This window comes from Pogonomyrmex barbatus, unplaced genomic scaffold, assembly GCF_055798465.1.
Source record: "Pogonomyrmex barbatus isolate J1 unplaced genomic scaffold, ASM5579846v1 scaffold1, whole genome shotgun sequence".
NCBI classification, from domain to species: Eukaryota; Metazoa; Arthropoda; class Insecta; order Hymenoptera; family Formicidae; genus Pogonomyrmex; species Pogonomyrmex barbatus.
This window is the reverse complement of record NW_028297098.1, coordinates 3,782,406-3,798,098: the sequence shown is the minus strand read 5'-3', so window position 1 is coordinate 3,798,098 and position 15,693 is coordinate 3,782,406. Positions and strand designations below refer to the sequence as shown.

At 35.2% G+C, this 15,693-nt stretch overlaps 1 protein-coding gene across 1 annotated transcript in view; it reads right to left on the bottom strand.

Annotated features, from left to right (window-relative positions):
- The window catches only part of Invadolysin (leishmanolysin-like peptidase, invadolysin), a 257,502-nt gene that overhangs the window by 193,293 nt on the left and 48,516 nt on the right, over window positions 1-15,693 (bottom strand). The window lies entirely within an intron of this gene.

Here is a 15,693-nt window from a genome sequence, read left to right as displayed (position 1 = left end):
TATAACTAAATAAATATGTCAAGAAAAAAATATGTCAAAAAGAAATATTAGTTCCTATCCGCTCTGATAAGTTTTGCAAGTGATTTTTTAAATGCATAAATATCTTGAATTACATGTGATTTATGTTTTATATCAACAAAGAATTGCTTATGAATGTAGTATGTTTAAGATAAAATATGCGCTGAAAATAAAAAATTATCGTAAAAGTAACAATATAACTTTCAACATAGTCAGCACGCAAAATATAATTGCAAAATCAGGAAATAAAAGCAATTAGATCAAGATTTTTGTACATACATTTTATCCTTTCTTGTCTTAAGATTAATATTAGTACGTTCATTTCTTCTATTATAATTATTCTTATTTATATACATAAAAAAAAATCTCTTATTCTCCCCTGAATATAATTAAACACATTTTACATATGAACAATTTTTTTACCTTTTATTTAAAAAATAGAATTTTCTAACTAATTCAATTGTATTTTAATTAATAAAACTCAGCTATACTTGATTCTTTAAATTTTAAAGCGAAATATGAAGAAATTAACGCCGTATATCGCTCGATTTTCAAAGCACACGGTAATGTGGGGTAAATAAGCGCACCCGTACATGTAAGTGTGAAGCGAAATTTGACTATAAAACTTGTGAACTCTACATCGATGTTCGAGAAGGGGTGTAGGAGTTGGATGGAGCACATACAGGGATGAGAAAGCAGACGGCAGCTGAGGCGAGCTAGTAACTCGCGCTGCCTTTCAGTCAATGGTTGCGCTCGAGATCGTTACTCTGGCATGAAATTAGAGCGGCTGCGCCCAATTTTCGCTACTTCGCTTTACTATAGTAAATAATTCCCCGTCATTTTCTACCATTTGGGATAAGTGCCTCGCCGTGAAATTGGCACCGAGAGAGACCCACGCGGATTCTTCCCCTCTCGGGATCTGCGTAACTTCCGTCTAAAACGATTTCTTACGCGGATATAAATTATAATTATTTTTTACGTTAGTAAATTGGAAAAAATATTTATGAGTATAATTTTATAAAAACTTTAAACAATTAAAAATTAAAAAAAATTTGAGAACATAATTATAGTTATAACATTAAACGATATCATTATTATTCATTACTTTTAAATTAGAGTGTAAATAACCAGTGCCTAGTCACAAGATAACTTTTTTTGAAAAATACTTTTAAGAAAACAACACTTTATAGACATCGCGTTGCATTACCGTGAACATGGAAAATCTCACAGGTTACTGGAAGTAAAATATCAATTCTCTTGCACGTACGCTAACCATAAGTTAAAATAAATAATATTTATTTTCGACTCTAACATTTTCTTAACTCTTTTTATGATAACTTCACTTCCGTCTGATTCATCAGTTTCACTAACAGGAGAAAAATAACAGTATGCTTTATTTTAAGACCAAATAACAATAAAGATAAAGTAAAAATATAGAAGCACGCTCTTGAGTACTTCTACATATCCGTTCACTTTGTCTCTTATCTACGCGAACATATTTTTGACATAATGTAGTGATGAATCTTTTATAAGATTCGGAATAAACAATTTCTTTTATTCATCATTAAGTAATAATAAGACAGTAAACAATAAATTATAAGAAAGATAAATAAGTAGCGTCGCGTTCAAAATGGAAGAGATTGTAAAAGTAGCTATCGATTGATAGATTCGATAGCGTGCATTGGCGCTGAAATAATCCCGGTACTCTCGGAGAAAGGATTTAATCTATGCCGGTGAAGGTACAAGGGTCGTAGAAACCAATTTTTATAGCAATTCGCGGAACGTAGCTTAATGCATTTCCAGATATACCAAGGATAATGCGCCCCGTTTGAAGAATCGAAAGCACGGAGATCGAGATGGAATCCCTTTGAGGCTCGTGCCAGAAACACGAGCCATGCTTGAAACGTATCGATCGTTAATCCTCGAGCGGACTTTTACAATTAAGCTGCCAAGAAAGAGGGAGAATCGCGACGTAGCCTCCGCGAGCCGTCGTTCTAGGGATAAATCATTGTGAATAATGCGACGAGCAGTTTCGTTGGTTCGCGTTTCTCACGCGAACGCTACTGAAGTGCCACCGATACCACGAGCACACCAAATCGCGAATCACAGTACGGAATTAAGATCATTCCGCTCGATAACATGCGTATATGCACGTGAACTCGGCTCCGATCACGATCAGAAGCGCAATCTGCACGTGGAACAAGGCGGGCAAAGTACAAAGGAAATGTTCCAGCGCGCTTAAAAAAGTCATTTCAAGCGTGATTGCCTTCAAACTACTTCAAAGTTAAAAGCGTAAGCATGCTACTTTTTTCGCAAACGACACGAGATACGTCATCAATTTCAATTCTCAAATATATTCCATTGAAATCATCCAATTAATAAAGCTTATCACATATACACTTCTCTCAGCTTTTCTTATCCATTCATAATTAATCGATATTTCTCTCCTAATTAGAATTAAAAAAAAAAAAAAAAAAAAAAGATAATGTAAAGAGCCTTAACTCGAAGACGAATATTATACTGGTGAGTTTGAATTTTCAAATTCACCCTGCAGGATATCCATCACCACGTCTAGCAGCTACTCTGCATAGCAAATAGAGCGTATACGCGGAGCCCGATTGAACGGAGATTTGAGAGGCAAGTGGGCCGCCATCTTAATAGAATCAGGATTATGTTCAGACTATCTAAGCAGAGGTTCTGACTGTCTAAGCAGTGGCATCGCCACTGCTCCGACGCTTCGGTATCCCGTTTGTCGTTGGTTTCCGAGATTTCTGAGGATACCGTCAGACCGCTTTCGAGATTAATCCGCATAACGCGATCATTGTGCGTTATACGCCCTCCCGCAAGACCGGCGTTCATCAAGCCACGCTGATCTTATCGGCCTTTCATCCTCGATTACGCCTCTATCCCGCCATTTATTTCCGCATCGAACGTCGCCACTCAACCTTTCATTTACCTCTCTTCGGTATTTTAATATTCGCGACGAGAGATGAAATCCCACCCACACTTCGCCCTTTATTTCTATGCCATCACTTTCGTGAAATATTCATGACGATTTTGCGCTTTCTACAACGAAGAAAGCACGCTCGTGACCTGATAATAAGAGCAAAACATCCCGGCGGAGTGCACAGGATGACAGATAGAGAGGAACTTGAAAAAAGAATTACAGAATAAGAGACAAGATTACATCAGCGTGTCTTGTTATAATTTCAAATTTATATTTATTCTGACGTTAATTATAAAGTAATTCGGGAGGTCTGCATTAGAATAAAAAGATAAATGTTTTAATAGTAATATGTAATATGTTTAATAGTAATTTTTTAATAGTAATAAAAAATAACGTATTTAAAAATTTATCCCTATAAATGATTTACATTCCTATGTTCATTAGTTTTTATTAGTTTAATAATATCATATCATAATGCAATAAATCTCATAATAATGTGATTAATATTTCAATAAGGTAAAAATATTTCAATTAAGTTTAATAGCACAGTCATTTTCCTAATATTTCAGTCACATTCCTATTATAAAACACTCGAGACGTTTATTATTCATTCAACTGACATTTCATAGTAGATGTATTCACTTTTTCAAGATATTCTCTCTATAAGAAACCCGTACAAAAAAACAGTAATGAAATAAAATCTTCATTAATATAAATATAATTTATAATATGAAAATAAAAATATGCAAATATAAATAAATAACGTGCCATTATTCGTATCTAATACTGTTGTTATCGACTGTATTATTTGATTACGACTTTTATTTCTGTATAATTTTTCATGTTTTTGTCCCTTCCTAATCTTGTTAAATTTCTATTATAATCTAATAAAATTTTTTATAAGTTTTTCAATATCAAAAACTCGTACATATACTTAACTTAATAAAAAATTAAACTTATTGTAAAAGCATTCATACATGGTATATCAGTTATTTTCCCAACTATGTTTTTAGAATATATTCATAACATTTACATAGTATATCATTTATTGTATATATTCAGAATATCACTTGTATTTTCATAGGATGTATTCAAAATATTCACACAATATATCATTGCTTGTATATTTTCAGGATATATAAATAAATGCACAGAAAAGTGTTCTCTCCAATTTTGATAAGTTTTTAATATTATATTTTAGATCATACTATTCGTCTACGTGTATGGGTATGTATAAAAAAATTGTATTTTATTTTATTCTTTTTTATTCTTTCTTTTATTTTAATCTAGAATATAACATTAAAAACAACTCATCAAAATCGGAAGGAGATACTTTCCTGTTAGAATTTTTTCTAAGCTTCTACAATTATCTTACTCCTTTAATATTAAATTTTATTTCAAAACATAATAAAAATTAGATAAAAAATAATTTACCTTTTCTTTAAAAATTTAAAAAATTTCAAAACCTCCATCTATCTAAAAGGATCATATCTCGTGCCGAGCTTAAGAATCACAAAAAAAAAGACACGACCGTCTTTGCGCGATGTTAATTAACGGCAAATTAATAGAGGACCGGAAAGCCACAGCGAAGGGTGGAATTTGACGCCACGTCTCAAAAAGATAAGATTAATTCCACCGGCGCAAAGATCCCTTCAACCTGGCGTACGTGGTCGAGTACGTACTACGAGAGGCTCTTTCGGATGTTAAACACGCCGGATGCACCTCTGGCTTCTTCCGCGAAGAGTCCGCAGGCCCACCGCCTTCATAACTCATCCCCCGGCCTTTGCCGGCCTCCGGTCCGCGAGAGAGCACATACATCACATCGTTACATTATAGAAACGGGTCGCGTAGGGAAGTTGCGCCGTAGAAGCGGCGAGTCGGACTTAGCGCAGTCATAATTTCACTTTTACCACCCTCTTCACTCTCGTCCGTCGCGATAATGTCGGACATTTCCTCTCGCCTTATCCAGCGCCCGTTTCGCTCTTCCTCGTTTTCTCCGGCGCGTCCGTAAGAAAACGCGCGATGATAAATTCGAGGCGAATATATATTCACGTGTACGAGCCGAAGATCGTGGCGAAATTACACTAGACAAGGTAAAAAGGCGCGCTGCCCGGTAAAGGGAGCGTGCAATAAGAACGACGGCGTTTGAAATATGATGTATCGCCGTGTTGGATTTTAAATTTACCGAAAAATTACACCAGCGTGGAACGGGGAAAAGTCGATTACGGTAGGTGTTAAGAGCACGTCGTCGCTGCGCTCCGTAGGAAATGCCCTTTTTGGCAAATGGGCCATTACGAGGGCAAGTAGGAAGGTATATTGGCTTTGAGCGGTATTAGGAGAGCGGAAAAAGAACCGACAAGGAGATGGCGGCGGTAACGGCGATGGCGACGGCTGGCGGAACGAAAGATGGAAGGGAAAATTTTGTATTATGTAACGAATAGAACTGGGAACTGTATATATACCGAGAAAGAAAAGCGGAAGAGAGAAGAGGGAAGAATGGCGGATTTATTACGTCGTGCGATCGAAGACCACAGAGACTGAAGTCGAATATTAAAAGATAATAGTCGAAGTCGATCGCGTTTAAATGATATCAAGAGATATTGGAACTCGCTCGATAAAAGGAAAATTAAATGTAGCTCGCGAATACCAAGTGCATAGATTTGTGCAAGAGAAATCGTGAAATTCAAAATCGACGATTATAACCGATTCGTGATGGCAGAGAGTATTTTCGAGACGATTTAATGTACTTTTTATCAAGACTAAAAATAAGACGTCCTAAAGTAGAAATGCCACTGAGATTGTCACGCTAGGACAACCAAGACCTATATCGCTGGAATGAGACGTTGAATCTTTAGATACATGAGAATTTGTCTTCCCTCATATTATAATTATATTTTCCCTTCAGGACATTATTATATTTACATGGAGATACACTTGCGAGGCGTGCGTTCGCATCCGATGTCACACGCTCGTGAGAGTGAAAGCTCGTATCAGCACATGCAGCGCGTGGGCATGAAATCTCAAGGTAGGCCAGCCTCGTCTCGCGATGGGAGATTAAACTCGAGTAAAGTCTCCACAGTGTTTACATGCGTAGCAATTAGGATTAGCATTTAGGGAAGGTCTCCAGACTTGACGCGTCCCACGTTGCACGGGGCCGGGGAATCGCGCGCGATTATGTATAAGCAAACAACGAATAAAGCACGCAAGAGTAATGAGAACACAGACTTAGGCTATAATCTATGGAGGATTGTTCTTAGTCTAAAAGCAAGCAAACATCGCTGCGGTAAATATCACGACGCTAAACATCAGTTTAATTAGCCGAAGGCCAGAGGACGGAAGACCAAACACTAGAGAGCGCCAAAATCGAGCGAGAAAGAATGGGTAATCACGATACGGTTGTCCTCGTTGTCCAAGTAACACAAATAGTTTCGCATTCGAACGCGACGCTTCTATCGCGAAAGGTTCATCGAACTGCATCGAGAACAGGCGGCGCGCCTCAATTGCGAAAGAATTTTCCTCGCGATGTCAGGAATTCCGCCGATAAGATTCGCACGCAGATTCTCGTATTGCGCGCCCTTCTGTCGCCGTACCTGAGCGTATTGCGCCGCCGGGTGGATATTGAATTTTGTTAGAAGAGGATTTCCCCTCACAAAGCTATCGCGAGGCATGAAACGGGTAACAAGGTGAGCGTCGTACGATCGATGCCAGTCGCTTTGACATACCGCGGGGGCCCTGCGTGCCGTGCGTGGCAACGCCAAGGCGCGAACGCAATCAACAGCGATATTTCCACGCCCCCTTTCCTGATCGGTCCCTGAACGTATTTTCCTCTGACGACTGTCAGGTAGCTACAGACTCCCGCCAAACCGGGAGATGCGTTCCTTCGAGCGATCGAAGAGCGCGCTGTCGCATATACACAAGAGAAAACATCCCGAAGGAGCACTGTCGAGGCGTACTTCTGACAGAAATTCTTCCTTTCCTTGTCGCTTTACCACAACAATTTTCGACTCGCGGCACGCATGGTAAATCCTTTTCAAATCTATTATCTTTTGTCGTATAAAAAAATATATTTAAAATAAAACGATATCAAGCAAATTCCTCGACATAAAAAGGTTTTTAACGTTGCTATCAAAGCAATCAAGGCAGAAATTTTATTTATAGACCTTTTTATTTTTAAACTTATGAGCAGAGGATGAAATCTCGAACTCGTAATAAATAATCTGTATTGCAATTATAGAAAGATGAGAAATATAAACTCGAAACATACATAAAAAGCCGTACACAAAGTCCTCGAAGCAATTAACTTTACAATATGGATAGAAGCTTTCGTAAAACTGTGGCAGAGCTTTGAAGATAATCAGTTCACAATCTCGCTACCATTCGATATGGATGCAATAATATTAGGTACTTCTTCGTTACAGAAATGCATTTGTTTGTATTTACGCAGAGAATGAGAGCATGTATATGCATGAGTTGCGTTTCAATATCGTCGTTAAATATATTCAATACTTTATTCATATTTAGTCATATTTATTAACGAGAACATAATTTCAATATTTTCTCAGTTTTACAACTTCCTGCCGTAGCGACAAACAATACATGATAAATTGTAAGATATGAGGAAATAAATTAAAAAAAATAAATTAAAAAATGTCTATTTTATTAGAGATAAATTTTAAAAAATAATTTACATACACATTAAAAATTGCTCAGATGCGTTTGAAATAAATATAATTACGTCTAATAAAACATTATACTTCAATTAAATTTGTAAGACGTATATATAAAACTTCGAAATAATATCTTTAAATTAAAAAGAAAAATACTGGAAGGATATATCGATTGAACTGATTCTCGCAAACTCTCTAATTGAGAGTAAAATTTATCTCAAACTCGTTAGACACGATTATTTCTTTCTCAAATTGTAAAACGTAGACCGGTTTTGATCTCCTCTGTAATAAGTACGCGATGTTCAATTTTTCTTTTATTCTCTCGAGATATCGTTTCTATCTGAAAAATATGGCTTTATTAAGTAAAATAATTATCAGAATATAACCTATTTATTATAGGATCGATAAATTTCTTTCCATAAAGTGAGAAAAGTTCGATTATTCAATCTAAGAAAACGTAAACAATTTCTACATATGCTTAATAAGTTGTTCTTTTGAATAATATCATGGTATTGTTTGACAGTTGCATTAATGTATGTACACTGGTCATATTTTCGAGAATTGATAATAATTAATATCGGATTCGCATAATTCTTTTTTATTGCTACATACATACATACATATATATATGTTCTATAAACAACTTCATTCGTTCCTATAAAGTTGATAATATATCAGTCAAGCGCATTTTATGTTAGTTCGTCAAATCAAGTTTTAATTCTCAGGTACAGTGTCACTTAAACATAATGATTTATTTTAAATGAACGATAAGAACCTAATGATAAATATACATAAAAAAGAACTGTCCGTTTCCTAGATTCTAAGAATGGAGCGCGTAATATCGTCTCTTTTTTATTATTTTATAATCCTTTGAGCTATTTCTAGCGATAACAGCATGTTTGCGTCTGTTATTATTAATGTTTGATTAAAGTATATTTCGTGAAGATTGAAATTTTCTTTGCCATATTCAAATACATTACATATAGCAAATTTATTTAGGTATCGTCGATCTTTATAATAACATTAATCGATAGGTAGTAAATCTTTTCGACGTGATTTTTATCATTTTTTTCCTTTAGCACCACATTCTCTTATCTATCTTTATTCATTATGAATATTCAATAGCGTTTGTAACGCGCGCGAATTATTTTTCTTGTTTTTATCTTTCATCGTCGTTATTTCACGATTATTATTTATGACGTGACTAATGATTCGATAAGTAAGTATTCAACACGCGAGTAGATCGTAAAAAATGCTTAACTTTTCCATTACGTTTTAATATTTCTATATATAAGTTTCCACAGTTTTTTCATTTCATCCCACCTGACATTGCTAATAGTAGATAAGACGTATCGGGAAAAAAGTAATAATTAAAACATAATTAGCAACATATACGAAACTAGATACTTCATGAGTTGTCAAGCTCGGTACATCATTTATCATTGTTTGCCACTATAATTGAAGCATATCCCAGTTCGCTGCAATTAGCTCGACCTGTATGATAAGACTGGCACATAATGAGTATCCACGTGATGCATCCTTATCAATTAAACATATATCATTCACAAAATTGACACTTTCGACAACTAGAAATATAGACTTCATATTATTTAAACGAAAAATAATATTAATTTACATTGAATAATACCATTATAAGAAGAGATCAAATCAGGAAGTAATATTTCGTATCAATATTTATCATAGTCAAGCTTCACAGAAATAAATAATTACATTTTTCTCGTTATTTATCAATATGTCATATATAATTAAGAATTTTTAAGATATATTATTAAATCAATAAAAGTAAAATTTCTATATTATTATACAGAAATAATAATCCGTTTTCCATCCGTTTTATTTTAAAATAAATATATTTATGCACATTATACATATGTATGTAAATTGATATGAAACAATATGACGATACGAAAATAATATTATCCAAGTACCGATGCGAGTAAAAGATTTAGCATAAACGCGGAAGGCGTCGAAGTGAAAAAGTATTACGTATGTTCGCGACATCGGACGGCGGATGCAGACTAGTGGGACTCTCGCCGAGTTGTTCGGGCCGAAAAAAAGAACATCAAACAGTTCAAAGACAACCAACTTTCTGCATGCGAAATCTCGAAGTTGGAAACGGCGACTGCGATGTCATCTCGCTTTGCCAAGCCCCACGGAAATAATTCCGACGAGGGCGGACGGAATGTCGATCGCGGCGTCGCACACGGTCTTGTGAATAGAACACGCGAGTGGGAAACGGTCGTGTTGGAGCTTGCTGGCAGAGCAAACGCGCGTATGTGTCAGAGAGAATGGATTTATCGATCACCAATGTAAAACCGATTCTCCCATTCCGGCATTTCTATTTTGCATACGGAGCGGACGTCTAAGAGCGCCGTTCGCCGCGCGAAAATGCACTCGTCGAAACGTTAAAATCGGAACAAGCTCGGGCGTTACTCTGTCGCTCAAACAGAAGAAAGCAGGAAATGCAATCTGCAGGTCGCGAGAACGCAGATTGCCGAGATCGCGTTTGTTCAACGGCAGTTCCGGCGTCGCGTTGGCAATTGAAAAACTACGTTGCGTGTGAAGATAATAAAGATCTTATCGCGTTGAATTAACAATGGTTACATTGTTCACGAACTATGACGGTAATAATACGGAAATTTCACTTTTTAATGTGTATATTCACTAATAATTATTTAAAATAAATTAAAAAATAAGTATGTTTCTAACATATTTTCGCTTTTTACACGTTTAACTAATTTAACTAATTTATTTAAATAGTTTATTTAAATTTTTTTATAAACTTCTTAGTATATAAAAATTATATAATCATAATAAATTATATAAAAATGTTTTATAACTTTTGTTTCAAAGCAATTTTTTAAATAAATATGGACATATATTTGTACATATTTCGTTGTTATTAAAAGATCTAAATAATCTATAATTCTATTAATTGTTAAAAATATATATTAAACTATTTTTGAAATTAAAATTATCATAATAATATGCAAAAATGATGAAACTTTCTCTATATAATAAAAATCAATTGATACTTTCGTTTCATCATTTGATAGTTCGTTTTTTTTTAGCTTTCTGGGACAGACATTATATGTCCTCGTTGCAATCGCGTGATCTATTTATACAGGTTGCGTGATGTATAACAAATTATTATTATCCTCGCTTGAATCTGTCATAATTAACGAACAGACATAGATCGAAATTATACTCAACGATCTCGTCGATATATCAGCTTAAAAATATAAATAAAGCTGAAAATTTCTTTATGTATCCAAATATGCAATAATACTCGTAGAAAAAATCGTTCACAAACAAAACAAGAAGTAAACGCCGACATATATTTATTGTTATCACATGTTACATTTAATTTATAATGTCATTGAAAGCATCCGATATCTTATCTTATTATGTATAAACGTATTGTAATTAATAATTATTTATTCATTAATTTATCTTGCTAATTAGAAATCTGTTAATAGGTCAATGCCTCTTCAGTAAGCAGTAAACGAGTTTAACGTACAAATATTGTCAATAAGAGGAATTACGAAAATTAATCAAGCATAACGCAGAAATATTAATAGATATATTGTTCTGGTCAAAGCAAATAATCCGAAATTCTGAAATGCTGAATATAAGAGCGACAGAAGTCAATCGATTAAAAGTGGCTCTAACGATCGGACATTTCATCAAAATGTCGCCCAGCATTGGCACAATAAATCAATATACCGATAATTCATAGGAGCGGTGAATTGCGGTCAAATGAATTTTTACCGTTCGCATCGAGAGAAAGTTATTGCATCCGGTACATCCCGGAAAGCCTAATGGAAAACGACCGTCTTCTCTCATGGTTACGCCGAGAGGGACAGAGAGAAAGAGAGAAATTCTAGTTGTTTTCCTTCTACGCTTCGCACCCTGAATTTACCTCGCTCGAAAAACGTAACGAGTCCAGAACCTTTTTTTGCCGGTCTGTCGGATCCGCGTAGGTAGATATACGTAGCGCGATGCTCGGCAGGGCAAATTGCTTTCGAAACGGAAGACTGCCCCGGGGCAAAAGGGAGCTTTAAGGGAAAATGATTCGCGTTGTCGCTCGGCCGTGAAGGAGTAGTCTTTCTCTGTCTTTCCCCTTTTTCTCTTTCTCTTCCCCTTATCTCTTTCCCTTTCTTCCCATCCTCATCTTTCATTTTCTTCCTTTCTTCATTCTCTTCCTCACTTATCTATCCACCTTTTCTTTCTCCTCCCGTCTCTCTCTCTCTCTCTCTCTCTCTTTCCGTTTTTCCTGCTCTTCTTCAATGTAACTTTTCTTACCTGGTATTCTCTTTTTGACTTTCGCCATATCTCACTTTCTAGCCTTCAGATTACGAGTACGCGCGCAAGCGCTTCGCTTCTCACATTCAGCTCCCTCCCAGCGAAGCTCCAAAGCCGACAGTTATACTCTCGAAACCATCCATCACCGAAACGCATTTAAACGAAAAAGACAGCGACAGACTGCAGGTCGATGAACTGAGAGATAACGTCAACATTGCTTGATATTGAATAAGCGACATACGCCTTGTTACGAACGCGGATTGTGAATTCAATTTCAAGCAGGCAGATGCAAGTTGACGCGACAATACATTTATTAACATTCTGAACACGATAATATCAATAAACAAAGTTACGCTATAGATTACAAATTATCGTAATATATATATATATATATATATATATATATATATATATATATATATATTCTCACTTTCAGGAAATAAATTTCCGAGAAAAGTACCAACTGGCGATTTTCGTTTTCTCTCTCCATCCACAATTAATGAATTTATTTGAAGCCTCCAATTAGTCCGTGTAACGAGAATTTATCTCTTTTCGCTCGCCACTTTAACGTCGTTAATTTGAGACCTTGTTAAATCGCGGTCCAAATATACTTGTGCAAACAATCCCAAAATACATTTCGCTTACGATGGACTCCACGCGAATCTTCCATCGGCATGCGCGCGTCAAAAATCTTATTTTTAACAGAATTCGCCTCGCATTATAACGAAGCACAATGCAGAGTATAACGGAGCCTTTCGCGCGTGCACCGTATTTCTCGATGTTTACCGGACACTTTGGCTATCTGCTCGGTGCAGATTACAATTTTCACGTCGCGCAGAGCACACGCTGCACACATACACATATATATACGCGAACGGGCGGACATGCAGAATTTTTTTTTCTCCCTACGAAACACTCGTGCGCGCGACTAACTCTCTGCGCGAAGTACCCTCTCGCGCTCTTCAAGCCGTGACGATAAAACGGGATGGACGGGCGATAGCGAACAACAACGCGAGTCGCTTTTCGCGTTGCTTCCGTACGCCTCGACCCGTTGTATTTCCTGCGATACGCGGCGGAAGTATTGTCGACAATCGATTAATCCGTACGTATAGCGTGATTAATGACGGAAGGCGATATTCGTCGGAATGAGTTGCGAATCCCCGCGGCGCAGCTAACGTGAAATATCGTGTGTCAATTAACACGTCTCACGCGGCCATCAGATTATGATGAAGTAGAACGTAGCATGAAGTAGAAATTTCCTTCCTCCTCACGCGAGGCGTAGATAAATGTTTTCACCAAGTAAATAATTTTCGCCGAGTAAAACCGACGTTTAAAGGCAAACCTCATGCTACCCTCGGTTACGCGTCGGTTTATCACACATACGTTCATTGCGTTAAGCGTTCCGTTGTAATAAACGCTCGCGGTATCTACGTTTTTTCAAAAGCCTGTACACGTATTACCAGCTTACACTGTCACTGTCGCGTAAAGTTCTACGTGTAGCATTGTCCAGTCGTTTTCCATATACTTTAACGCTCGCGCGAACCGAGTAACATTTCTCGCCGTGTGAAAAAATTGCCGTTTCTCTTTTGCGTCAAGTTCTACGTCATACACGTGCAAACACGCGAGACGGGTACAATTTTTATTACTGAATGCTCGTATAGTTGACACGCCATCGTCCCTTGTCAAAACAGTGATGTAATAACAAGAGCGATGCCCGTGCTTAGTGAGCTTTGCATGCACCACTGAATGCCGCAAGTAATTTCAAATACGCGACAAATATGCGTTACTTAAATAAATCTTATTTGTTATCAAGCATTACACGTACTTTTCTACTAAATGAAAGCAAGTAGAACGTTGCAAATAAACTATAAACTAAATTATAAACTTAATATATTCAAAAGTGAAGTTCAAACCCATCGCTACTTTGCAAACTACTTGATTCCATTACAAACTTCTTGAACTATTTCCGAGCGTTTCTAAGATTGGACGGATTACGTTAATAAAAGAGAAATGACATTTAACATAATTCAAATACCATGGTTTAGCTTGTTATGTAAATTCCATCCATTTAATTTAGTTGATGTGTTTTGTTTACCTTTCGCAATCAGAATTGAATGCTCATTTGAAATATCACATAAATGTTAGTATTTTCAATTTAATGAGATGCCTTTGTATAATTTTAACAGCTATGAGATACTTGTATTAAAATGCGTATACAAGTGTCATTTAGTATTTGGAACATTAATAATTTAATGAATTCTCGCGTTAAAACAAATAAACAGAACATTCTATATTTTGAATAATTAGAAAGTAAAAAAATGTAAGAAAATAAAAAAAATGTAAGAAAATTAAAATATTTTGAAACTTTACAAAAATCTTAAAACTTCGTTTTTACATAATGTTTCTTAATTTAAAAATATAAAAGTTAATAATAAGAATATAGACACATAATTAATAAAACATCCTCCTAATTATACCATTTATTTCATTAATATTAATATTAATACAACAAATTTATGTACATGATTCAAATGTAATCCAAATACATTATTTGAAATACTAGCGTAATTAAATATAAAAATTGACATTATTCTTCATCCTGCAGCAATGAATTAATAAAAAAAAAAAACGAACAATGAATGCAACAACATAAAATAAAAAATATTATCTCTGCAATGGGATTTTAAAAACAATAGACTAAAACGAGAAAACGTCCAACTATATTAAATTTTTAACGACATATTCTGAGATTGCATGGCTGACATATCTATGCCCCTACAGTTGCTGTCGCCGGAATATTTCGCTACTAAATTTTACTGCAGTTACGAATTCTATTTGTCTCTGTACAAAAATATGACGACTGCTTTTTTTTTTATTGCCTATTTTTTTCTGTTATACTCACTGTCGCGAGGGGATACAGTATATCGTACGAAAATTATTATATACATATATATATATATATATATATATATATATATATATATATATACACACACACACACACATGACAACTCATATAAACATTTATAACCGGCATACTACTGCAGCGGTTTACAACATAGTAGAAGCGGCAGACGGCATCGATTATTTTTAAAAATAACGCGTATCTAAATGAGTTCAGGTAGTATGAAAACAATGCAATGATGTAGTCTCATTCCGTGTGAGAAATACATAAATTTCTTTTACTACGAATTCCGACTTTCACATAATCAACGCTATAACATACACACGTTGAAGAAAAATGATTAAGATTCATAAATGATTTTAAAATCAGGAGATTTATAAAAATAATCGTTGATCAAATTAAAATCTTTCTTTAACAAGAATGCGAGTTGCTGTTAGAAACACAGATAAAATTCTAAAAATTTAATTTATATTATCATTGAATATTAACGATTAAAAATGTTTGAAAATATAAAACATAAGATATTAATAGATAATTCTATTTTTAATTTCATACTATTTTAATTTCAGCAGTGTTCAAAATTTAATATAATTTAATACTAATTTCTTAGCAAATTATGTAATATTTAAAAAGAAAACGTCTATACATTTTTGTCATGTCATTTTAGAAACCGTCTTATATGTTTCTCATCTCTAGTGAGAGATTTTCAGTGGCAAGAACGACGTCGACACGACGCTGAAACTTGTTTTACTGGTGAAGGGAATGAGAACAGAAGTCGGCGCGTGAACGACGCCGATAAAGTGGTCCGATAAAAACGCATCAGGAAGGTT